We start from the raw sequence: 25,368 nt of genomic DNA, 5'->3' as shown, positions 1-25,368 counted from the left end.
ATTTAAGATGATATGTGCAGCTTGCATTTGGCAAGGTAGGAACCTTACAGAGAAATTGAATTACATGAGTTTATTTTCACAGAATGCTTACTTCTTTTTATTAACTTTAGTTCCACGTGGTTTTGGAAAGAGAGAGAATCTGATTGTGGATAATCTGTGGGTTCAGTTACAAAGTACTTGAAACTGGCATCTGATTTTGGTGGAACACCTGGTATCCTCTACGTGCTCCAGACTTGAAAGAGAAGGATGAATGAGGGAGAATACTGTTGAGACTAATGAGTCACTCATGCTACTGTTAACAAATATATGAACTGTCAACAATCTTATGATACCTTGAAATGTGGCTGACATTAACTGCAAAGTCATTTCTGTATGTGTTTCAAATGTGCTCATTGCACAATCCTGTATATACCATCCCAAACATACTGTGATACTGTGATAAGAAACCTATATCCCTATTTTCCATATATGGGAATGCTGGCACATTTCAGAAATAGATCTCTTTGTAGAAATACACAGTGCAAACTTGGGAAAAAAAAACTATGTTCTTTCTCTCATACAGTGTTTCCTTCCTACATTCCGCCACACAGAGAGAACACATCAGGTTCAGTCTACGCTAGTTATTATCCAACTAAGTCCAAGTTATCCTGTGCTGTCTTATACTACATTTTCCCCTGAAGCTCTGTTCAGAGAGAGCGATCCTGAAGGTGTGCTCAGAGAGCATGATCCACGTGCTCAGAGAGAGCTGGAGGTTGTGAGCAGTTAGGCAGTCATTGCTCTTCAAATTTCCGTGGAATTCTAAGCAATTTCCCTGAAAAGATGGCTGATTTGTGTGTGCGTGTGCAAGCAGCACAGGTAAGCACATTCTTGCAAAAGCAGTGAAAAAGATGTTTTATTGTTGTCAGCCTGTTCACCAGCTCCCTTCTGTGGCTTAGCTGAAACACACCACATCTACATTTTTATATTGATATGTCTCTTTGTTGAGATCCAAGTAGACAAGAAGAAAAGTATTATAAATTCCTGAGTACACGGTCACTAACTGTTTATATTCCTTTGCAAAAATATCACAGACTTGCTATTTGTTGCTTAGAGAAACCAACAGATGCTCTGAAAACAAGTGTGAAAGAGCAATAATGAAAGGTAGGTTATGTTTAAGAGAGTTCTCTTTATTCCGTGTGTGTTGTTTTCTCTTGGGCATTGAATGCAGACCCACATTGACAGATGTTAAAGCATCTGGACTGTGTTATTTGGTAGAGATGGTGGGAAGGGAAAGAGAAGCAAACAATCATTAAAGAGGCTTTTGACAGAGTTTTCTTCATGCTTTCTAATAGTATAAATGAATTGTGATCTATGTCATTTTCTGACTACATCAAATGCTCATTGTGGAGAAAATGAACTGTTTGACAATTATATTAGCACTTCTCTAAATTGCTTTGCTTATGCTGGAAACAAGTAATAATTATTCTTTTTTTTACCCATCATCATAGCAAAGTCTAATTTCATAAAGGAAAAGAATGAGGGATTTTTAAATAAAGATATATGAAGGACACAGTAAACTGTTTATTAAATAATAGCGAAACATATTGCTAAGCAGATGCGACAGAAGGCACCAAAACATATAAACTCTCAATTAACTGTGAGTAAATTACAATCTAACCATCTAATGAATACTGTGATCTTGTAAGGAATTGACTTCACAGAGCTGTATCCATTTTTGTGCTATGGAAAAAAAGCCATAATTGTAGGCAGTGTTTAGCATGTAATTGTGATGCAGTCAGAAATCCACAAATCCAAATCCTGTTGTAGGACACCAGTAAACTGCTGGTTATTCTGGAGAGGATTCCTCACAAACAAGATATAGTTCAATGAGCTTATCCAGGGATGAATTCAGGCGCTGAGTAGATAAGGCACAGGAATTACAATTAATTGGAAGACCATGGTGTCGCAAAGCATATGGATTTCAGGGATGGACCTGGGATAAGGGATCTGTTTTATTGGTATTGAAGTGTTTAAGTGGGCTAATGAAGGAAGCATGGGTATGTGCATATGCACACTTATCACTAACAAGAAAAAACATAGTTTCTGCAGATTCAATTGCTACAATAGACCAGCTTATATATATGTATCTCCAAATATAGAAAACACTGTACTTCCAAAATTGTCAATTATAATCAAACCCAAAAAGTGTTTTATTAGAGTTGCATAATCAAAAGCCAGTAGGTTCCAGGGTTAGTTTCCACTGGACTTTGATTCCTTGCTTTCCTACATATATATGTATTGTTACATAGTTTTTAATGACAATGCCACCTGATATTTCCTTACACAGGATTGGAGCATTGATTTCAAAGAAATAATCAGACTTGGAAAGGCACAGACAATAACATGATGCTATCTCTGCACAGCATTTCCAGTCAAACGTTCAGACCTGCATTAGAAGCATTGTCCTGCTCCAAATCAACAGCTTTTTTAAAATTTGCATTAATGATTCATAAAAAGCAGATAAAGGTATTATGGAAGCACTGGTAAGGGTTAAGAAAGGCTTTAATTTTATCAGTTTTATTTATTGCTTTTTCTTTTTGTTGTCTGTCTTCTACCTGGTGTGAAAGGGAGAAATACCTGTCTCTCAGGGTGGAAGAGGAACCTTGGTGACACTGGATGGAGTGGGGACAGTTACTTTCCTCACTGGAGTACGAGTCTGATTGCTGTCTCTACAGCTTGGTTAAGCTCTTCAGCAGCAGGTGTGAGAAGCTCTTGCCTCACCATTGTGTGCTATCAGGACTGGGAAACAGACTGATAGTCATTTTGTGATCTGGCCTCTCTTCTGATGCCTTTCTAACACAACATATCTTCTACCTGGTTTAAAGGGGAATTTAAAGTTCCTCATGGATGCGTTGCCAGCATTTTCTAACTTTAGCAAAGCAATGTATTCTTGAACACTTCTGATAAAATTTTGTCATTAAAATTAAGACAAATTATCAGTCCATGACAGACAGCTGCTATATGTAGTTTCAGCTTGAGTGATTAAATTTAAATAAAACTAGAAAAGCTGAAAGTCAGGTGAGCTGAATGGGAAAAGGCATGCTAACTTAGCAAGCGTTACCAGTCCCCAGCACATAGCTTTGGCCACTATTATTTCTCTTAATGTCTTTACAGCATTTAAAAAACATATTTTATGGAACAAGTATGTGGCAAGAATGAACTTAGTAGCTTAGTTGTAAAGTGCTTTAAATGCAAGGAACAGCAGGTGAGAGCTGTGCTCTTTTTTAAAGAGCTGATGATTTGACAGAAACCAATACTGGGCCAAAGCTACTTAAAGAGAGCTGGAGGCAGATGTGTTTCACTTTACTATGACATTTTCTGAAGGTTACACAATGCACATCCATTTTTCCCCCTGGCTCTGCAGTGGCTTCTGCTCAGTGCTTTACACCAATTATTCTTAATCTAGTAAGAAAACACTGTACCAGAGAGTGGTGTGCATGGCTGACTTTGGCTCAGGCTGACATAAATTAATATTGCTCTTGCAACTGCAGAGGCATTTATTTGAGGTAAACTTTTCTCATATTTATAGGCACCAATCAAAATTCCATGGATGGGAGAGCAGGAGAAAAGGTCAGTACTTGGTAAACTTCAGTCTGTTTGTTTCTACACCACAGGTAGGTGTGTGGTGTGGAAGAAAAGGGGAGTCTGCAACATCCTTTCTGCGTCCTTCATCTTGTGGGAAAATAGTGGATACTGCCTTGAGGATGTTTGGGTGTTACCTGCCATCTACAATGGCTCAGAGTGGGCAGGCAGTCTTAGTCTGCACTGGAGCATCTAGAAGGAGGTATCACCTTGCAACATGCTGCTTTTTCTGGAGGCTGTAATTTAGTCTATGAGACAAGGGAGGTACAAGTTCCCTAGCTGGAATCCCTGATCCCCTTAACCCAGCTGAATGGTAAATTATGGTGTGGGAAAGGTTTTCAATCTTTTAGGAAGATGTTGAAGAGGGAACAGCAGGAAGGGAAAATAGTGCACAGCCAAGTCAGCTTACTTTTCTGTGGAAAAGCGGACCTGAGTACATATTCTTTGCCTGCCACCTCCTGCAATGCATCTTGTGGCTTCTGTTACCAAACCAGCTGAATCAGGACTAGTCAGTGAGGCTCTGCATTTGAAAGTCTCTGTGCTTCAGCAGAAGGAAAAAAGAAGCAAAGGGTGGCAGTGCACAATTCAGTAGTGACAAATATATTCTCTTGCCTGTTGCTGGCTCAGGTGTTCTGAGAACAAATTGAATGCATAGACTGAGAGACAGTATTTTCAGCATGGAAACTACAAGTTTTGAAAATAAGTTTTCCCCTTATGTCTCCTCTCTTCCAAGGGTGCACTTGTCTGCATGTTTACTGCTTCACGCAGTAATCACACAGAAAGTATTTTAGCTGGCTTGCGAAGGAAACCAATCAGAAATCCTATGTGGATTCTTCTGATGTTTCCATTAAATAAAGTTCCATCATGGTGAATATAAGACCACCAAGAACTCTTCAAAGTCTAATTAATTATTTTAAGGTAGTTACCCATATAGGAAGAAACTATTCTGCAAATATTTAACCCTTCATTGAAATGTAAGTTATGTCAGAAGTTATAAACTCCAGATCAAAATAATGAAACATTGTCAAGATAATAATAAGCTTACCCTTCCCCAATGCAGAATAGCATGCAAAAGTGTTTGCATAATAAGCTTAAACTCCTGATATATGTACGCTCAGCAGCAGCAAATACATCCAGTGCTTAAACAATGTTGTAAGTGCGGCCAGACTTAGGCTGCTCCAGTTATACCCAGTTTGAAGGGAGAAAATCTTTGCAGTTAACATAGCTGACCAAATGATTCAGTGTTCAAGGTTTTTTAGCGCTGCTTGAACACAGGGGAGAGGAAGCAGGGAGGAAAGGGGTTTCTTTTCTCCTTGTTCCAGGACCACATTGCTGGCTCTTTGTTTTGAATCTATGAAGGCCTGACAAAGTGTGCCGTAACCAGCCTGTAAATTTCTCAAAAGATATAAAGGTCCCAGATCAAAAATTTTTTGATCTAGAAAAATATTGTCAATTATCTGGCAGTTAACAAACACGATAGAACTGCAAATTATTCTTTTGACTGCAGGTGATTATAAAGCATGGTGTTGATTTTTGCATCCAGATTTAGCTCTGTCCCACTGAAGTCTATTTTCATTTCAGTTTGTGATACTGATGTCACAAGATTTTTATTTATTTTTTTTAGTAATGTGTTTATCATTCTTAAGAAAAACAGAAGTATCCTAGCTTCTAGCTTTGCTTCTCTGAACAGTATCATTCAACATAGAACCATTTAGTTCCAGCATGCTCAGAAATGCAAAAAAAAAATACAATGGCAGGTGATATTTTGATAGTTCAAGTCCATCAAAACTAGCTGATATTTGAAAATGTGGGGGTTTTTTTAATACTTTTTAACTTTTCAAGCCACAGAACAACATTATAGAGGCAGCCCTGTTTCTTTCCTGTAAAGATTACTCTGTTGATTTTATCTGAAGTCAATGTCTAACATGCCTCTGTAAGTGAAAAGAAACTCAGGTATGGAAAGAGATCTCTCACGGTGTTTTTACTTCTGAATGCTTTTATTATCATAACAGTTTCTACAAAGTAAAAGTGTTTCCAAGCGTTAATTTTATGCCCCAAAAATACAGATCAAGGAATTCTTTTTTTTTTTTTTTTAAGTAAGCAAATACTTTGTCTCAGGTCAATCCGACATTAACCCGAATGTCCCTGTTTTGATAGGAAGCCTGAAGGGAACTGGACTTAAGGGTCCTGGGTCCTGACACCTGTGACCCCTTGTGTGTGCCATACTCTCCGGCTGGCCCGTGTCCCAGCAGCTCAGCCTGGTCTGCTGCTCGCTCACAGGCTGAGGAGATGCCTCTCTGGCTCAGTGGCTGCTGGGTGCTGCAGGACAGAAGCTGGAGTCTAAGCAGACATCGCTGTCTATTGAGATGAGCTTGAGTACCAGAAGTATGTGAGATGCAGGGCTGAGTGTCACAAATACATCTCTGTACAGGTCTGCCGTAAACATTAAAGACCTAGTGGCTAGACGTGAGGAAGAAATTTTTTACAATGAGCAAGGTGAAACACTGGCCCAGGTTGCCCAGAGAGGTGGTGGATGCCCCATCCCTGGAGACATTCAAGGCCAGGCTGAACAAGGCTCTCTGGATGTTGCTGGATGAGCAACACGATCTAGTTGAAGATGTCCCTGCTTATTGCAAGGACGTTGGACTAGATGACCTTTGAAGGTCCTTTCCAACCCAAACTATTCTATGATTCTATGACACACAGACAGTCATGTAAAATGTCTGCTCCTGGATACATGACAAAGCCCCAAAACCATCCAAGTTTGCTTCAGTGCTGCATCAATCTAGCAAAGGCAAGTTACTCCATGCCCTGAAACGTACTGGTGTTGTAGCAGCCTGGGAGCTCAGATGAATGTAGTGCAAGAACCTCGGCAGATGGTTTTTCTGATCTCTACTGTGTAGCTGGTTTACAACGTCACATTTTTCCCCAGTGTAAACCTTCAGCCTGCTGTGCCAACAAGCAGTTTAAGACTGTGTACTCAAATTTAAAAAGGGCAGAGTTTCTGACTTTGGAAAACACAACAAGACAACACAGCTATTTTGACTGCAGGGAAGGGCAAAATATTTATCTTTCTGATAAAAAAAAAACAATAAAAAACCAAACCCAAACAACCAAACCCCACAACAGACTGGATGGCTGGACTCAAAGAGTTGTGGTGAATGGAGTCAAATCCAGTTGGCAGCCGGTCACAAGTGGTGTTCCCCAGGGATCAGTATTGCGGCCGGTTCTGTTTAATCTCTTTATCAATGATCTGGATGAGGGGATTGAGTGCACCCTCAGTAATTTGTGGATGACGTCAAGTTGGGTGGGAGTATTGGTCAACAGCTGGCTGAATATGAGCCTGCAGTGTACTTAGGTGGCCAAAAAGGCCAACGGCATCCTGGCTTGTATCAGGAATAGTGTGGCCAGCAGGACCACGGCAGTGGTTGTGCCACTGTACTCAGCACTGGTGAGGCTGTACCTTGAATCCTGTGTTCAGTGTTGGGCCCCTCACTAGAAGAAAGACATTGAGGTGATGAATCATGCCCAAAGAAGAACAACGAAGCTGATGAAAGGTCTAGAGAATAAGCCTTACATGGAGCAGCTGAGGGAACCGGGGCTGTTCAGCCTTAAGAAAAGGAGGCTGAGGGGAGACCTTATCGCTGTCTACAACTACCTGAAAGAAGGTTCTAGCAAGGTGGCTGTTGGTCTTTTCTCTCAAGTAACAAGTGACAGGATGAGAGGAAACAGCCTCAAGTTGCAGGAGGGGTTAGGTTGGACATTAGGAGAAGTTCTTCACTGAAACGGTCGTGAATCACTGGAATGGGCTGCTCAGGGAAGTGGTTGAGTCACCATCCCTGGAGGTGCTTAAAAGATGCATGGATGAGGTTCTTAAGTACATGGTTTAGACGTGGGCTTGGCAGTGTTAGGTTCATTCTTGGGCTTGGTGATCTTAAAGGTCTTTTCCCACCTAAATGATTCAATGATCTATGATTCTGTACTTCTTGCAGTCTGTCTGTCTGCCTCCTCCCTTCCCCCATCAGTGAAATTGTTCCAAAAGTTAGTGAGTGCTCCTGCCCATTCCAGTGATTCATCATGCCCTGCCAGATCTGCAGACAAGAAAGACTGTATTATTCTGTGCAAAATTCAGTAAGTGATTGGCTCTTCTGAGCTGTCTAAGTTACGGTAACATGCTGAATGAGAAGATTAAGGTATACCTTCAGTCATGGCAGGGACGTGAATTCCAAGTGTGCTAATTCCAAGTGTAGTGTTACCTTCCTTGCAGTGTTAAGCATCCAGGTGTCTATTGTAAAAGGGTAGCTTCTCAGCCAGCATTTATTCCATAGCCTCTTGGGTTTAGTTGCATATTTTGAGGAAACACCCAAGCTTGTAAATTAGTACCACTGAGGCCCTTTGTCATAGCTCATTTTTGAACCTGTTCTCAAGATTTTCAAGATAGGGATCTGTGGCTTAGGCATTGCAGATCCTGGCTTTGGGTAGGAGGGGGAACTGTGTGACCTTCTGAGCTCCCTGTCAGCCCTGTGGTCTGTTACACCTCCAGACCAGCTGGACTGCACATGGAAGGCACTAAGGTGTGAGGAATCCTACCTAGGAAGGCATTAAGATGTGAGGAATCCTGCCTTGCTCTTCCCAGTTTCTTCTGCAGTAGACAACAATCAAGCACTATTATTATTTGAAAGCAAACTCCACTCATTATATATAGCTTTGTCATCACCTCCTGCTATCACAAGATGCATTAGAAAGTAGCCTTCCATTATATGTTTGGCAATGCAAAGAGCAAATTTGATAGTATTGCAATTCTTTTGAGATGGCTGTGAATGGAGAGGCTTCATATGAAGCCTACATTTGCAATGTCATTTTGGCTAATCAGCCCCTCCTGCACTGTTATGCAAACCAGATATGAAAATAGGAAGAGTTATGATTGCTGAAGAGAACTGGAAGGGCGTTCTCATGCATCACTGTCAGTTCTGGGAACAGGAAACAACAGAGGGGCTGATATTTCTTCCAAACCTTTGCACCAAAGGTAGGCATGGGTCTGGAGACTATTCAACTTTCTAACACTAGGATGTTTTGTGTGCTGTCCAGTGTGAAAGAAGGAAATTAAACAGTGAGTCCAAAAATTCAGCAAAAAACAAAGCCATCTTCACAGGGAGCCACAAAGCCAATGGTATACTGTAATTTTATACATTGAGTAACTGTTCATATGTTATAGTGACAGCTCTCAGAATATCTACAAAGCTAATGGAAAAATGAGAGGTGACACTGTTAAGTTTTGCTTATTTGTTGAAGTTGTTCATTGTGGATCATTGCACACAGCACACAGAAAAATGCATAACGTATTTGGCCACTTCCACACCCACATTCCTGGAGGAGTGTATGGGGTTTTAAAGGAGGGTGCAGCCATGGGAGAAAGGATCGGTATTTTTGTGCTTTCAGTCACAGTGTAGATGTTTTGCTTTTTGGTAGTGTGAACACCAACAGTGAAGGGAATCAGGTCATACAGGTAACTATGATATAATCAGGGCATTTCCTGACTTCTGAGTGCTTGAGATTTATATCTTAAAACTCTTCTGATGTAAGGTTTGGTTTGGTTTTGTTTTCTGCATTGTGGCATTCTGTTCAGTGGCTGAACTGGTCCTAATGTCACATCAGTACTACAAAAATACATGCTGGAAACACCTTTAGAAAGGGAACAGAACAGAATAGCAACACAGCACCACCACTAATACTGCTTTTAGATATTCATATCAATAACTTTGTAGTTCCATCTTTATCAGTGATTGTGGTATAAAACTGTCTGGAACATGAGAGTTTATTCTAATTCCTTCTCTTTGTGCTGACTATCACAAAATCAGTGCAACAGCAAAGCCCTAAGTCATGAATTCTGTACTCCAGAACTGTTTATCCACAATATCCATACTTCACGTTGCAACATATAACCTTCCAGATTACAATACTGCCATATTTTCTCATGTATGATTAAAAAAAATCTGTATGATTTAACTCTGCATGTGGCCAGACCATGATGGGAAAGATAATCAGAGGGCGTGAGAAGCCTGTTTGGCTCAATGCAAAGTTACTCGTCACTGTGGGAGGCTGCGTACAAGCAGCCTGGCATCAGCTGAACACCTGCCCTCAAAATTTTCATCGCTGTTTTCCAGAAATGGCTGCCAATGCTACCAGCCTCAATTTAGTTATTTCCTGGCTTTTGAAGGCTTGACTTCATGGCCTGACATATTGTTTGGTTTGGTTTGGTTTAATTTGGTTTGGTGTGGTTTGGTTTGTTGTGGTGTGGTTTGGTTTGGTTTGGTTTTTTTTAGCTCTGTGTGTGATGTCACACCAATACAAAACAGGGTGCATGAGGGCTAGGAAAATCCAGTTCTTGTTTAGAGTTGTTTCTTTGAAAAGGTTCATTATATTATACAACTGGTCTGTCTTTGAGTATAATTTCATAAAAACTTGATACACATAAGAAAACCGTGCTTTGTCTCATAACAAAATGCTGTACTGTCACTTAATGATGTACAACCTCGAAGACTAGTATCCTATTTCCATTCCATTTCCTTGGGGAATCCCAGTATTAAAAGTGTTCACCCAACCTGAAATAAGTAGGCTGTGATTTCATGAAAGGTCAGAGATGACCTAGGAACTCACTTGTGGACTGTAAGGGTTATATGAAATGCCTATTTCTGGTGGGTCTGCCTGCATTGCAGAGCTTTTTGTCTCCCATCAGCATACTCCTGCCTTTCCTGCCCAGCTGATAGAATGCAGAAGGAAAAGCTTTGGTATAAGACACTGATATTTAGTTCCAATGCTTGGGACTCTCCGGGTCTGTGGAGATTATTTGCACGTTGCCTAAAGCTTACTCCTATTATTTTGTCCTTTAAGTGTTACTGCAAAGCTCTACCTCTTCCACTTCATCAACACTGTTTCCATCAGAATCCTCCCAGATTCCCCCATCCCAGTCCTCAGGGGCTGTGCCCACAATCAATTTCCTAATTTGGGCAATGCTATTGGGGAGGTTGCACTTGGGTTAACATGAGCTCAATGTTTTGTTCTAATGAACATGTCCACTTGCTCTTTTGCCTTAAGTCCACTTTCAAACAATCTGTTTCCAGTTGTTTTTCAGAGTCATGCCACACCAATTGGTTATAGCATTTGCGGTGGTCCAGTGCTTGCTTTAAGCAGGCGCACAGAACAGCACAAACAGTAACAGCAGACATGGCCCTGGCCACTCCAGGACTGAACCACCTCTCTCCCAACTGACGTGTGCAGGCAAGTGCGGAAGGATTAGAGCCACACCCCGATAACAATTCCTCCGTTTCTGACGTCCTGCTGACTATGCCATTTAAAATGTCTTGGAGGCACCCTAAAAGTCAATTTAGGCAGGCAACAAACTCCAAACAGACTTTATTCTAACCAGAACGGTTTAGCCAAGAAAAAACCTACAAACAGGGTTTATCCAAATTGTTTAGCACTCAAACAACATTATAAAACACAGTTTTGGATACCAATTGATGATATTATTATTATTGTATGATCACATGTGAATAATAAGGATCCACAACATGCGTTCATGCACAAAAAACAGAATTGGAGGCCTCTTTCGCTCAAGGGTACCCAGCAGAAGATAATAGTTTCCCCAGGGTGGGCAAGGGTTTAATCAAAGATACATCGAGACAGAAAATCACTCATCAAAGAAGAGGTGAGGGCACTCAATCCCAGAAACCTCCTTAGGTGGCATCCCAATCTAAGGGGAGGGCTCCGCTCACAGACCCACTACTCCTAGAAGACAACTCCAAGGGGGTCTTGGGCAGGGCCACCATGCTATAGCCTGGTCAGATCTGGCTGTGGTCATTACAAGCATGGTTTAGAAGCTTCTTAGCTTCCCTTTCCACCTCCTTTGTTGAGGACTCTGTCTACTGACAGAGAGTCCCTCCCCTCCTGCTCCCCCAGCCAAGAGGAGGCGATCCTGAGGCGTCACCATGCCCCAGGGCACGTGGGATGTGACTGTTGGCACCTTGGCAGCAACTTAGATGTGAGGACATGCACAGGTGGGGCAAAAAAGGTGCTAAAGAGCCATCAACTGCCATACTGAAAGCTCTGGATCTCATTGAGGCAGTGGAATTCTTGGGCAGTACCCCACCAACCTCCCCCACCGTCCTGTGAATTAGCTTGACGACAATGTAATTCTGCACCTGAACTTGCCTATTCCCATATTACACTCCAAAGGAAATGAAGAAAGTGAGGTGGAAGGAGAGCAGAGGTGCCACAGCTTTCGCCACAAAGCTGCACCTACTGGAGTGGGAGGGACAGTGCATTGGTCTTCAGGCCACCTATTGCTACACTTAGCAGAGTAATGGGGTGATGGGCTTCAGAGCTGACATCAGTCTGCAATGAATGGGTAGGTCCATACCCTTTGTATACCAGCTGTTGAAGATGCAGAGCTGGACTGGGCCAATCTCCCTGTGACACAGACAGATGTTTGTGTGTGCAGCATTCAGCTGGGAGCTGACTGTGTGTTGGAGTTCCAGGGCAGGGGAGCAGTGTCTCTCGTGATGAGCAGCAGGGGAATAAGGGCTTGAAGTGCAACAGCCAAAAATCCCAGTGCCCTGGCAATAACCGGCAGGTTTTCTTGCAGAGGAGGACAGCGGAGAGCCAGAGGAGAGCCCAGAGCACCCTGGCTGGAGGGTAAGAACTGGGATGGGTCCTGCTTCAGGCTGCTGTCCCAGTGACCAGGAGCCTGGCCTGTCCCCATGGGCAGCGCTGCTGAAGCATCAGCCCAGGAGCTGCAGAGGGACAGCGCTCAGTGTGAGTCCCCTGCAGAAACATGTGCTGCTCTGCTGTGGTGGAGCACCAGGGCTCGTTGTGTGCTCCGAGTGGAGCTCCTGGCCACCAGAATGGCCTGGGGAGCCCAAGCAACAGTTTTTGTCAGCAGCGGGCTGCCAAGCAGACACAGGGAGCTGAGCCAGGATCCTTCCTCCTCAGCTGTTGGGCTCCTCAGGCCTCCTCATGCACCTCAGACACTCTTCATGGGTCCCAAACATGGCTGCACCCCATGAGGGCACCCACTGGGCCCAGTCCCCAGAGCCAAGGTGTCCCCTGAATGAAACAGCCCAGTGCCTTGAGGATCATGACCTCCAAAAGTTGCCAGGCTTCTCAAACTGCTTCTTGGGGCAAGATGGGGAACAGTCCTTGTGCCAAAGGATTTTGTCAGGGAACTGTGGCAAGGAAAGGCTACAGGAGCATCGTCTCCTTTTGCTCAGCTAGGAAACGTCCCCATGGCAGAGGGAAGGCGGAAAGCCAGAGGAAGGCCTCAGCCTGCAAAGGGCAGAAGGTGGCAGCTTTGAGAGGGCCTGTGATACAACACTGCTGTGCACCAGACTAACAGCCACATCGTCTGTTCTGTTTCTCCATTTGCCTTTTAATTCTCATTGGGGCAAGGCCTCCACCTCTGTCTTGCCGGTGTCATTCGCTTCCACAATCTTCCCATGCACCTGCACTCGATAAATGCAGGTGTATCCTGGTTTTCCCAGTTGCTCTGTATGACAAGTTTCAGAAACCGAAAGGCTCTGGGGATCCCATTCTGCAAAGAAACCACTGTGGTTTTGTGCCACCTCTGTCTGCCCCAGAGAGCAGAGTCTGCAGCACAGCCTGTGTTTGGGAGCGCTAAGCACGACGAGCTCAGTGCAATAAGAGCCCTGCCTGCCTGCGCCCATCCGCACCTGGGGTTTTCAGAGCCCAGTCAGACATCCCCGTGTTTGCAGACTTTGCGTCTTTCATTTGCTGAAATTCCTGGGAAAGACAGAAAGACAGAAAGGAACAGGGAAATGACCACGTCAGACCTGGCCAGGAGAAGGGGCTTTACAGTGGAGCAGCTCAACCAGCAGCCCCTGGCAAGGGACGGGTGTGTGGGCTGAGCAGGAAAAGACCACACGCCGGCCCAGGAAAGGCCTTGTATGGAGCCCTGCTCATCCCAGCCCTCCTGCCCAAAGTGCAGGATCACCTTCATCATAGCACTGATCTCTGCAGCCAGCCGTGCCGTCGCATCCCTCAGCTCTTGCACCTCTTGGGCTTGTTCCCTCCACAGAGCGAGCGTGTTCCTGCAGTCAGCAGGAAAGCAGATCTTGTCAGAGAGCTGCCTGGCCCAGAGGCTCCAGGCTGGGCAGGAGCAGAGACAGAGGTGCTCCAGCCCCCTCTTCTTTCCCCAGTTTGCAAGTGCTTCCTTCCCGCTCCAGGTTTAGCAAAAGGCCCAGGCAGGAGTGAAAGGCACGAGCCCTGGGCGCTGTGCAGGTGAGCGTAAAGAGCGTGGGCTCATCTGCCGGTACCCAGCAAAGCTGCTGCAGGTCAGGAGAGAGGAGAGGGCTCTTACCGCAGGGACCTCAGCTCGGCTGCAGGCAGCCCCAGCAGCATCTGAAAGGGAAAAGCCCTCATCGGAGTCCCAGAGCTGCCGGGACTTTCCAGAGTCAGCGGCTCTAGGGAGGCACGGCAGAAACTGGTGCTGATTTTGTGGGTCACTGCCTGGAGCCAGAGGATGGGACAATCTACCCACACACCCATCACCAGCAGTGCTCCTCAGCTGGCCTTCCCTGTCCCACAACACCAGTCACTGACACACGGCACATCCTGTGTCCACAGCCTCCACATCAGCATCAAGGTGCCACAGAAAGCACCAGCTGCAATTCACATCTCCAAGAGAGTTGTTTTATCCAGGCTTTCTAACAATTCCTGTAGTCACAGAGTCTCCTCCTACACCATGCTGGCCAGAGGCTGGATGAGGACATGGCGAAGGGTTGCAGAGAGAGGCAGCAGCTCCAAGCAGGGACCATCTCCCTGGGCCTCAGGCCTCTGCACGGCCCTGGTTTCAGGAAAAACTTGATGCCTCATAGCTACACCCCATTTCCACTCCTTGCTCTGCATGTAGAGAGCATGTTGAGAGCTCCCTGAGCTGCAGACATGGCCGGCAAAAAGGCCCCCCCACCTACACTTCCTCTTACTCCAGCTTGCACTCTGTGCCTCTGCTGGCAGCGGGCCAGTCCTCATGGAGAGCACCTAGCCTCATCAAGGTGAGGATCCTGAAGACCCTCTTCTTTTTCAAGGCAACCACCTCTTTCCCAAAAGAGTCATGGGGTTAGTAGTGCTCAAGGGCAGAGCCGAGCACATGCGCGGTTTTCTCTTACAAGCTAAGGAGCAGCAGTTTTGCAGGATTCAGGGTCTCCCCATGGGAAGACTGCCAGCCTCCCCCTGCTTGCCCTGAGCCACCAGCACCCGTCGCCTCCGTGTGAGCACTGGACACGTGCTATACTCACAGAGTGGAGATGCTTGGGCTGAGGGATTTCTGGAAGGAGAGCACAGCCACTGACAGACTGAGACCAACCCTGGCCAAAGAAACCAGAAAAAGCCCGAGGACCCTTCTCGAGGACACTGGTCCAGCGCATGTAAGATCCCTGAAAGGTGATGGCTGCTGGCCCTTCCTCCCTGGAGCAGGGTCAGGGTTATGCCCCGTATGGTGGGGATGCTGGTTGCACCCTGGGAGTGGGGGACAAAGGGCCAGTCAGGATGTCCTCGCAGGCAGGGCACAATGGCATGGCTGGGGAGAGAGGGTGGATGAGGCTTTGGCCTCTCAGACTCTACCATACGGGGATACCCCACGGTTACTACAGTATCCCACAAATACATGGACATGGTAGCTGTCTCCCTGTGGTCACACAGGTGGCTCCACATCTCCCTTGGGGCAGGGTGATGCTGGTTCTGTAGGGCCACAGGTCCGGGCCGAGACAGGCAGGCTTGGTACAATCATAAGGTGAAAGGCAGCACTGAACTTACGCTCATTTTCTCTGGCTGAGCTCAGGCAGAACTCGTGCAGAGCTAAGACTCTTCCACACTCACGGCAGGTTTCCAGGCCTCACAGCTCCTACTTTGCCTACAGCCCTTAACAGCCTCCCCATCCTGAAAACCCAGCCCCACATTAGGCTTTGTGTGTCTCACCCACTAGCTGGTGTCCCCAGCAGAAGGACAAACCCTCAGCTATGCTCTCTAGGACCTGAGTGGGCCCAGCTGCATATCTTGCCAGGTTGTTGCCAGCTCCCCTTCTTCAGAAGGCTGTTAATGGCCCATGTGCTCTTGGAGAAGCTTTTCTCCTCTTCATCTTGGGAAGAAACGAAGCTCTGCTCCAAGCTTATGACCTGTTTTTTCTGCTGCAGGAATGCTGCCTGCCCAGGGGGGCACACTCAGCAAGAGCCCTGAATCTGTTACCAAGGAAACACCTGCGACAAGCAAACACCCACCAGGATACCACAAGTTCCTTCCAAGTGGGAGACAGTGGCTCACAGTGATGTGGGGCTGGGCTCGGTGGCCACTCGCTCATTTTCTCCCCCACTGCAGCGTGGTGGCCCTTCCCAGCTGGTGCCTAGGTGCTCCTCAGAGGGAATGTGCCTATGGAAGGGAAAAGATGGGGCCAATCTCTGCATCAGCTCTGTGCCACATGAGCCAAGGCCCTGGCCAGAAGACAGGCTTTGGGAAGCCTTCCAGGAGATGTCCCTACCGTGGTGAGACAGGGCAAAAGAAGCAGAAGCAACAGAAAATGACACAACAGCAGCAGCAGCAGCAACAGCAGGGTAGCACAACCGCTTCTCACCCTGACTGCCCCCCAGTCCCACAGCACCAGCATGCCAATGGGGAGGCTGCTCAGAAGCCTGGCGGTATATGGCCAGCAGGAAACAGCTCCCTCCTCCAAGTCTGCACCTCTTCCTGAGCTTCTGCAGCACGAGGACCAGAGCCATCTCCAAAACACCCTCAGCAGAGACCCATCAGGACTTCCCAGCTGCAGGAGCACTTTGGCAGGGAGGCCTGGCAGGGCAAAGGCTGAGCTCTGCCACAGCTCTGCCAGAGGCTGCCCAGACACACTGCACGGTGGTTGTCCAGGTGCCCAGAACAGCTGTGCTGGAGAACAGCAGGAACTTGTGAGTCTCCTGGTGGGACCCTGCACAGCAGGACCATGGAGTTTGGCACTGAGGGTAGAGGTGCTTTCAGCTGAGCCTCTTCCCTACTCACAGCGGGCTTCTCAAGCTCTGCCCACAGCCCTTGCCGGCTTCTCCATACTGTCTCCACTGCCTGCCTTTAGGCTCCAGGTGTCCCACCTGCCAGCTGACGCCCCAATGAGGAACAAGCCCTTGTACAAGTTTCCTAGGAGCTGTGTGGACCCTGCTGTTGTAATAAACTTTGACTTGAAATTAACTCGAATAACAGAAATTTATTCCCGATGGATTTCAACGCAATAAGCAAAAACAGCGCTGGGCGGCCATGAGATTCGCTTCTCCAAGGGTCCCGGGTTCGTTGCTCAGAGTGCCACGTCACTCGTTCTTTCTGCGAATGTGTCCTCTGTTGTCAGGCAGTTAATCTCCTATCTTCTCACCTACCCCTGCCCCCCTCCCACCTTTAAAGGATCGAACATTTAAGGCAATTGCATAACAAAGGGCAGGGGCTTCCCATGTTGCACAATAACCCCTGAGCGTTTCCTTTTAAGAAGTGTTAATGAACAAACATCTCTAACTCAATAACCCCTGAGTGTTTCCTTTTAAGAAGCTTTAATGAACAAACATCTCTAACTCTTAGAATTGTTTATTACACTGTCACCAGGAGGAGTGATCCTGCCATGGGCACACCACCAGCAGCACATGGCAGACCCCTTCCAGCCCAGAGCTGATGGGTCACACTGCTCTGGGCTGCGGAAAAAACTCCCTATGCAAGAGGACATCTGCCACTGCTCTGACCCAGTCCCAGCCGGTTCCAGTCAGCTAGGCAAGAGGCAGAACCAGCCCTGCCCACTGTGTGCAGAACAGAACCAATTAGGAGGGGTGGTGTGGCTCTGAAGCAAACGCCTTTCCAAAGGGGCGGAGGGGGCTCAGGGTGGGGAGCAGACATGTCCGGGGGGGAAGAGAGGAAAGGAAAATGGCTGTAGTGGAGTAGGCTGTGGGGGGAGACGTCCCCACAGGGACAGGTCTGTCTGTCCTAAAGAATTTTCTTGAGTGGCTTTTCCTTCAATACGAGGAATGCTATTTAATAGGGTCCTCCCAGGCAAGTTAATTAGATGGGAGAAATTCCCCGAATAAATAAGTTAGCTTGGGTTTGTGAAAGGCACCGGTGGACACAATCGCCAAAGTGTAGACCCAGGCTGGTCTGGAACGAGAGTAAGTGCAAGGATGGTGAAACTCCCTCCTTCCCTTCTCCCACCCAGGGGGCAAAGGACCCTGTGCCCTGCAGAGCAAACTCTGGGCCGCAGGGAGCGTGGTGGGCAGCTCTGGAAACCTGAGGCTCGCTGGTGCTGGGGCCTTGGCCCGGGGAAAGTCCTGCTGCTGGGGAGAGGTGCTGGGTGTCCTCCCTGCCACCACCTGCCCGGTGGGTGCAGCCAGGCAGCTCCGGGGACCCCGATGGCTGTGGGGCCATTGTGGCCCTTGCTCTGCTTTTGCGGCCCTGCCAGTTACCACTCTCCCTCCTGATCCAGCCAATGTTTCTCTGGCCTGGGGTCAGGCCCTTGCCCCGGCAGGGACCGTCCACACTCCTTGTGCAAGGGACTTTGCTGCCAACAGTGTTTCTGCCCTGGCCTCTTGCCCACACACGCTCACTGCACCTGCAGAGGGAAGGTCTGCGGCGGGTCTTTCTTCACAGTGTAGGTGAACCTCCCCAGCGCAGTTTCTTCCTCGCCTTCCTCATCCAGTCCCTTGGAGATAAAGCACAGGGGAGCAGGTCACACTCGACCCGACCACGGGAAAAGGCTCGTGCCAGACCCAGGCCCGTGAACTGAACCGCATTCCTGCGGCTCCAGCACAGTCTGGCACAGGATGCAGTGGGGCTGAGTCTCCTCCTTGTCTCGTGCTCAGGGTCCTGGAGGTGCTGGGCCAAAACACGCTGAGCAGATCTTAGGAGCGGGGTCACCTTCCCATGTGTCCCTTGCAATGTCCCCTCAGGGAACAGCAGAGCTTGGGAGCACAGCAACCTCGGCAGATGTGCAGAGAGCGCCAAGTCCCCATTACAGCTTTTCCCCGTGCCCGGTCCCCGCTCCCAGTGCCCGGCAGAGACTTACAGAGACGGTGAAATCTCGGGGGGCACTGCTGACAGTCCCCGGTGGAGAGGCTGCCTTTGAGGTGTGTTGTATGACGACAGCTGTTGGTTGTATTTGTGTGGGCAACCGGATTAGCACCTCACTCCGAGACCCGTGGAACGGCCAGCAGTATCCCGGGGATGTGTCCGGCTGAAAGCAGAGGCCAAGAGCAATGAACATGAGGCCGTGATGGGCCCCGCTGGGCTCCTGTGCAGCCAGAAGCACAGTCGGCACTGCGCCCGTGGTCTGGGCTCGTGCTCCACACGAGCCGTGTGTTGGGAAGCGGGCAGAAGCGCCCGGCTGTGCTCCTGGTTCTGAAAAGAGGACAACAGCCAGCCAGTGGGAACCATCCGATACCCTGCACCGGAGTCAGGGCTTTCAGGAAACCTCTTGTTTTGGCCAGCAGCTCTGCAGCCTCCCCCACCCTGCACTGCCCCGGTGGGAGAGGGACAGTCAGAGCTGTGGTGGGGAAATGGGGTCCCGAAGGAGAAGCTCCTTCAGCCAGCAGTGACCAGGGATGGTGGGCAGCAAACTCAGCGCAGCTCAGGCCCCTTGTGAGGGCAACTGCCGTATTCTAGGGAGTCAAACCCTGTGTCAGACCTCAGCTGTCATGCACGGGACCAGTGACCATGGCCTTGAGGAACACCACTGGCCTGAGGGGAGACGCCCCACAGCTGGCCCCCAACTCTATAAAACACAAGAGAAGCAGCACTGAGGGTTTCTGCTACTCTACCTGCACCAAAGGCACAGCCCCAGGCGTCGAGGAGCTGGTGGCCGCAGGATACTTGGGCGGCTGCCTGCCAGCCCTGCAGGCAGCACCGCATGCTCGGAGGTGCCCCAGGAAAAGGAGGGGATCCCCGTGCCTGCTGATGGTGTTTCTCTCCCAGCAGCACAATGAGAAGGGCTGCGGGTGCTGGGAGGCAGCAAGCCCCACGGGAAGGGCAGCAGACCCAAGGCAAGGCCTCTCTGTGTGGACAGCAAATACTTGAGCAGGCCCCTGTGTGTCCCATCCTTCTTCGTAGTGCTGATCCCTGCTGCCAGTTGTGCCACCTTATGCTTCATTAGTGGTTGGATCTTAGAGTTTTACAAGTTTTCATTCTCCTCTGTCTTCCATTGATATCTGCACAGCATTCCTTACACTGTCTCTTCAGTTTCTCCAAAATTGGATTATTACTACTTCATAATTAAACTGGCAGCACAGGTGAGTGACTTGTGCTTTGTGATATCACATGCACAACAAGAAGGTGGAACAGGCAGAAAAGTGAGGATAAGACAGTTTTACTACAATAGAACTCATACTCCTCCGTTGTACGTCCACTTTATAGTACCCAGGAATATTTTCATTACTGCCTAGTTAAACAATGCATACTGAATACTTACTAGTTACATGTGGGTTTTCATGTTGCTCATACTTTCACTCCACTATTCATCCAAATGCAATTAGTTCCAGCATTGTTAATATTCGTGATATATTATAGCCCTTTGTGACAATTGCAGTCAGTAAACCTGATGTCTGAATAGCTCCTTAGTAGATTACAAGAGAGGAAACAGATATAATGCCAGATCCTATGGTAAGAATCATATTGTAGTAATTAGGACAGAAGGGAAGGGCAAGAGAATTAGACTTCAATTGAGCTGTTACTGCGAAGCAGCAAACAACCTGCCTGCACTCTGTGCATACTAGCTTCATTTGGGGCATCTGGAAAAAACATTTTGAAGAAGACTCCAAACCAGGTCATGGGACAGAAAAGCCAAATGTCAAAGAAATGAGGCACCTCTGCAACTCTCCCCGTTCATGACACTTGTATGCCCGGCCTTGCTGGTTTGCAAAAAGACAACGACTCCAACCTGAGAGGCAGTATGTCATTGCTGATGCCTCTCTATAAAGACATAGGGCTTGAAACATAGTGACCATGCTGAGCACCTCAGGCCTTGACAGATTTTACACTGCCTTGTAAGGCTGTGCTTTCTGAATAAATTCAAGTGTTACTGAATGCAGTATTTACCAGGAAACACCTCAAGAGAACAGCATTTAGTTTGTTTTGGATGACTACTCTGAGTAGTCCATGGTTCCCTTAATAGGATGTGCTAAAATGCACCACTGAAAAATGTTTCACACTTCATTCCTAAAAACTGCTCTAGGAATACACTTTGCCCTTTCAAATTTAATTCTAGAAATAGAATATTTTTTTTCACTTCACAGCATTATCAAGGTAATTTTGAAAGACATAACATGCAGCTAAGAGAAAATTTCTACTTAAAGTTGCAGGCAGATGGGAGTCTGTTTCCCCTCTTAGCTTATAAAGACGTCTCATGTGGCTAAATCTCTTGAACTTCCATTTCTGTTTTTTTCTAGTTATTCTAGTGTTATCCACAGAAACAGTATCATTGACACAATGTGCACGTACCTAGCAGGAGGCAAAAGAAACAAACAACACCTCTGTAATCATTTTAACTTAGTAAACAGGCATCATCGGTAGATGAGATTTTAGAAAAATTATACCTTGGTGTACCACAATTCACTTGCATGTATTATAAAAATTCCTCTTTTAATAGGTCAAATTTTACAACAGTGATGATTTTGACAGGATGTGTATTTTGTAAATCGGCTTTGCAAATGCAGTTCCTAAATAAGGCTATGAAATTTTTACTTTCTTATATTTGACAATGGTGACATCTTGTGGTAAATTAACTCAAGGTATATAGCACCTGCTGCTTTTGCTGTCTTTGCTCTGCAGAGACATCCTTATTGCTCTGTGATGGAGTTCTGCCACTGATAGAAATGTAGCATGTAACTTCACACTGGTGAGATACTACATATTTTAACAAAATTAAACTAGAGTAAAATCGATTTAGGTTACTGGCAAGAGAAGTGCCAAGAAAAAGTGTCTTAGTATGCTTTTTTTGTTACGTATGTCAAGTTTCAGCTGTTCCTATTGTTTGTGAATCCTCATAGCCAATTTCTGACATCTGTATTAGCAAGCACCCTATGGTCTTCTCCATGCTATTAAAAAAAAAAATATATATATATATGTATATATATATATAATTATTCTGGAATAAAAAACAGGGAAGTGCCTGAATTTAGTGGAAGGTAATCAAACCTGGAACTTCAGATTTGTCTCTCCCGTAGTCTGGGGTTTATTCAGCCTCTAGGCTGGATTGTCTAGATGTAGTATAAAAGCTGCATGGGAAAAAAGTACTAGGAATGTGAAAACTGGTAAGGTCTTATATTTGTTATGTTCCTGGAGAGAAAACTTGTCAGCAGTTTAGTATAAACATACTAACAAGGGCTACGTGATGGCTGGTAGACTTGTGTAGATCTCTATGTTTTGGTTAGAAGATAACCAAAAGATTGTCTTATTTTGGCTATCAGCTGAACACTGGTGCCATCACCTCAGCAATACCTTCATTCAGCTCCCGTGTAAGTCAATAAGAACTGCATCTGGTTTGGCAGGTAGCTGAGTTAGTCAGCAGCCTGGCAGCTTGTGGCATTTGTAGGTTTGTAGGCACCTGACATTGCTATTTCTTCTAGAATTGCTGTTTTTCAGATTGTTAGGAAATGCTACCAAAATAACTTGGAACAGAGCACTTGATGCAGGGCATGTCTAAATGAGTTTTGCATCTTTACATTCTCAGTCTCGACACAACTTTTCTTCCTTCAGGCTGCCAGTTAATCATTAGGTAGACAGCAGTTAGTGGGAAAAAATGTATTTTCTCTGCCTGTTATGCTGCTAAATTTCCTTTGGCTTGTTGTAGTTCTGTGTAAGTTAAGTGTTGAAAGAAATCTCATATTCTAGCCACAGAAAGAAATGAGAAAAGAAGAAATCAAACCAGTAATAGTTTTTAGGTAGCATGTACCAGAAAGTTCATCATTCACATGTGGAAAGTCAAACACTTTTTGCTGAAGATAACTAGTTAATAAAGATATGAGATGGATGCAGAAGTATTTATGTATAATAACTGCCAGAAGAAGGGGACTGCAAATGTCACAGTCCTAAATCCTCTTGTGTGTGATCTGCTGCAATAAAATGATTTGGATACTTTGTCCTCCCCAAAGTTACATAGCGAGTCCAAACATTATACCAGAACTATCAGCATTATTATTGAAACAAAAATAACATCATCCTGTTCACTAATAGGGAAAGAAGTGTCACTATAAGGTGAGTGAGCAGACCAAATTGTCAAGTGAAGTAACTTTGTGGCTTCCTAGCACGGTCATGGTGACATGGATAGCTTTATCTGACCCTTGCAGGAAACGTGTTTGAGGTTTTTTGTTGTTGTTCTAGGCAGTTTTCCCTGCCATTTTCTGTTTTGTTTATGTATGTGCTGGGGCTAGGAATGGAAATGGGTAGTAACGTACAGCTCCCAGGGATGCTGGCCAAGGCAACCTGACCCTGTGAATTACTTCATACAAGGGCAAACAATGTGTTTTTGAGAAGCATTTTTAAGTGTCCCACAGATGCATTATGCTTATTAATACATGAACTGCAATGCCTGCAACATCAGTGGAGCCTTAGATTTCAGTTACGGGCTGAAATTTCCATGAGGAGGACTCTGGAGATTCCCCTATCCAGTCACAGCCCAAGCACCCAGGGCAGAAGCAATGGAAGCCATCAGTGTTGGTGGAAACAGCAGTCTGCACTGCTACCAGTAGCATCATTAACACTAAAGAAAGCATCAGTGCATCTAGGGCTGAACTAGTAAGAGAACATATAATATACAGAAATAATATGATGAGTGAGCACCTCACCCTTCTTTGGGAACACCAGAAGGGTTAAGATACACCTTGGCACAATTACTTTTGCATGACCAGAAGGAAAAAAATGTTAGAAAAGTCAGGGATTTCATATCTTAGACTTCATATGCAGAATACTAAACATCTGAACTGCCCATGTGTTGAACATCTGATAGAGGTCTGATAGCAGAAGTAAATTACAAAATAATCTCTCAGAGATGCTTATCTAAAATACTAGACCTGTTGAAAGCAATGGCAAAATAATATCATAAGGATTGCTCACTGGCCTAATTCTGCTCCCTCATATAGCACTTTAAATTGGTTAAAAAGCTTTACTTGCATTGCTACTGGCACTTCACCATTCCAGAGACATTTTCAGCAGGAGCATTAGGCAATTTATCACCATGTAAGGCCTAAGTTGGACAAAGAAATTGAAGTTGTTTGTCATTTCTGTTATCAAGATATATAACTGATTTGCCCTATGAATAACACAGAATCACAGAACGACTGAGGTCAGATTGGATCTCTGGAGATCATCTAGTTCAACCCTCTGCTCATGCAGGCCCATCCAGAGCTGTTTGCCCAGGACAGTGTCCAGATGGCCAATGGCAATCCTGGCTCGTATCAAGAGTAGTGTGACCAGCAAGACTAGGGCAGTGATCATCGCCCTGTACTGGGCACTGGTGAGGCCCCACCTTGAATCCTGTGTTCAGTATTGGGCCCCTCACTACCAGAAAAACACTGAGGTGCTGGAGAGAGTTTTGGGGATATCTCCATAATTGTGCCTTGTAGGCGCCACCTTGCCTATAGGAAAATTGTGAAAGTGACCTCATTTAAGCTCAGTTTTCTTGATTTTAAAGCTCTCTTTATGAGTCCAGCCATCCTACTGGCAAAAAATAGCTTTGCCCCACTAAGTGATTTGAATCCCATCTATCCTAGAGGCTGATCTGCAAACAAGGTCCTGTGGTCATAGAACTACAAACCCTCTCACCAACACCACTTTTGCAGCCAATTATTTACATGTGCTGTTAGTGCTTTCCTCCTCACATCTTTTCCTTTCCTCAGCAGGACTGAGACCACCACCTGGGCGCCCAGGACCTTGATTACTGCCTCCAGAGCTCTGTGGTTACTTTTGATACTAAGTCTACCCTAGCAGTATCATTTGTGCCCCCATGGAAGATCAACAGGGGGTAGCAGTCAGAGAGTCAGACAAATCTCAGCTTTCCCTGCACAATTTCCTGGATCCAGGTCCCTCTGTAGTTGATAGGTCAGGTTAACAGATAGGTGCCTCTGTCCCCTGCAACAAGGAGTCACCCATTACAATTAATCACTGTTTCTTCTTGGTGGTATTGCAATGCTATAGGGTCAGATCCTTTCCTTGAAGGCACGTAAGACTCTTCAAATTTGAGGGCAGTGAACGTATTTTATAGTTGGAAGCTTACACCTGAGATATAAGCCTTCCTTTTTGTGCCAGAAGTCACCAGCTTCCACCCTTTCCATTCTCCAGAGGTTGCGCTTACCTCTCATGAGGTTCAACAGGGCCAAGATCCTGCACCCGAGCTGGGGCAGCCCCCGGTATCAATACAAGCTGAGGGATGAAGGGATTGAGAGCAGCCCTGCAGAGAAGGACTTGGGGTACTGGTGGATGAAAGACTGGACATGAGCCAGCAATGTACACTTGTAGCCCAGAAGGACAATTGTATCTTGGGCTGCATGAAAAACCACGGCCAGCAGTTCGAGGGAGGTGATTCTGCCCCTCTGCTCCACTCTGGTGAGACCTCACCTGGAGTCCTGGGTCCAGCTCTGGAGCCCTCAGCACAGGACAGACATGGACCTGTTGGAGAGGGGCCAGAGGAGGGACAAAAATTATCAGAGGGCTGGAACAGCTCTGCTGTGAGGACAGGCT

The 25,368-nt window shown here is 46.3% G+C and overlaps 1 long non-coding RNA gene across 1 annotated transcript; it reads left to right on the top strand.

Annotated features, from left to right (window-relative positions):
- The first annotated feature begins 2,657 nt into the window (after window positions 1-2,657).
- Window positions 2,658-15,924, top strand: LOC309451111. The gene is made up of 3 exons (XR_014186183.1): window positions 2,658-2,738; window positions 3,569-3,609; window positions 15,828-15,924. It is a non-coding gene; the product is annotated as an uncharacterized lncRNA (long non-coding RNA).
- The last annotated feature ends 9,444 nt before the right edge of the window (window positions 15,925-25,368 follow it).

Source organism: Streptopelia decaocto (genome assembly GCF_964273445.1).
Source record: "Streptopelia decaocto genome assembly, chromosome: Z".
Taxonomy (NCBI): Eukaryota; Metazoa; Chordata; class Aves; order Columbiformes; family Columbidae; genus Streptopelia; species Streptopelia decaocto.
This window is presented reverse-complemented; position numbering and strand designations above follow the sequence as displayed.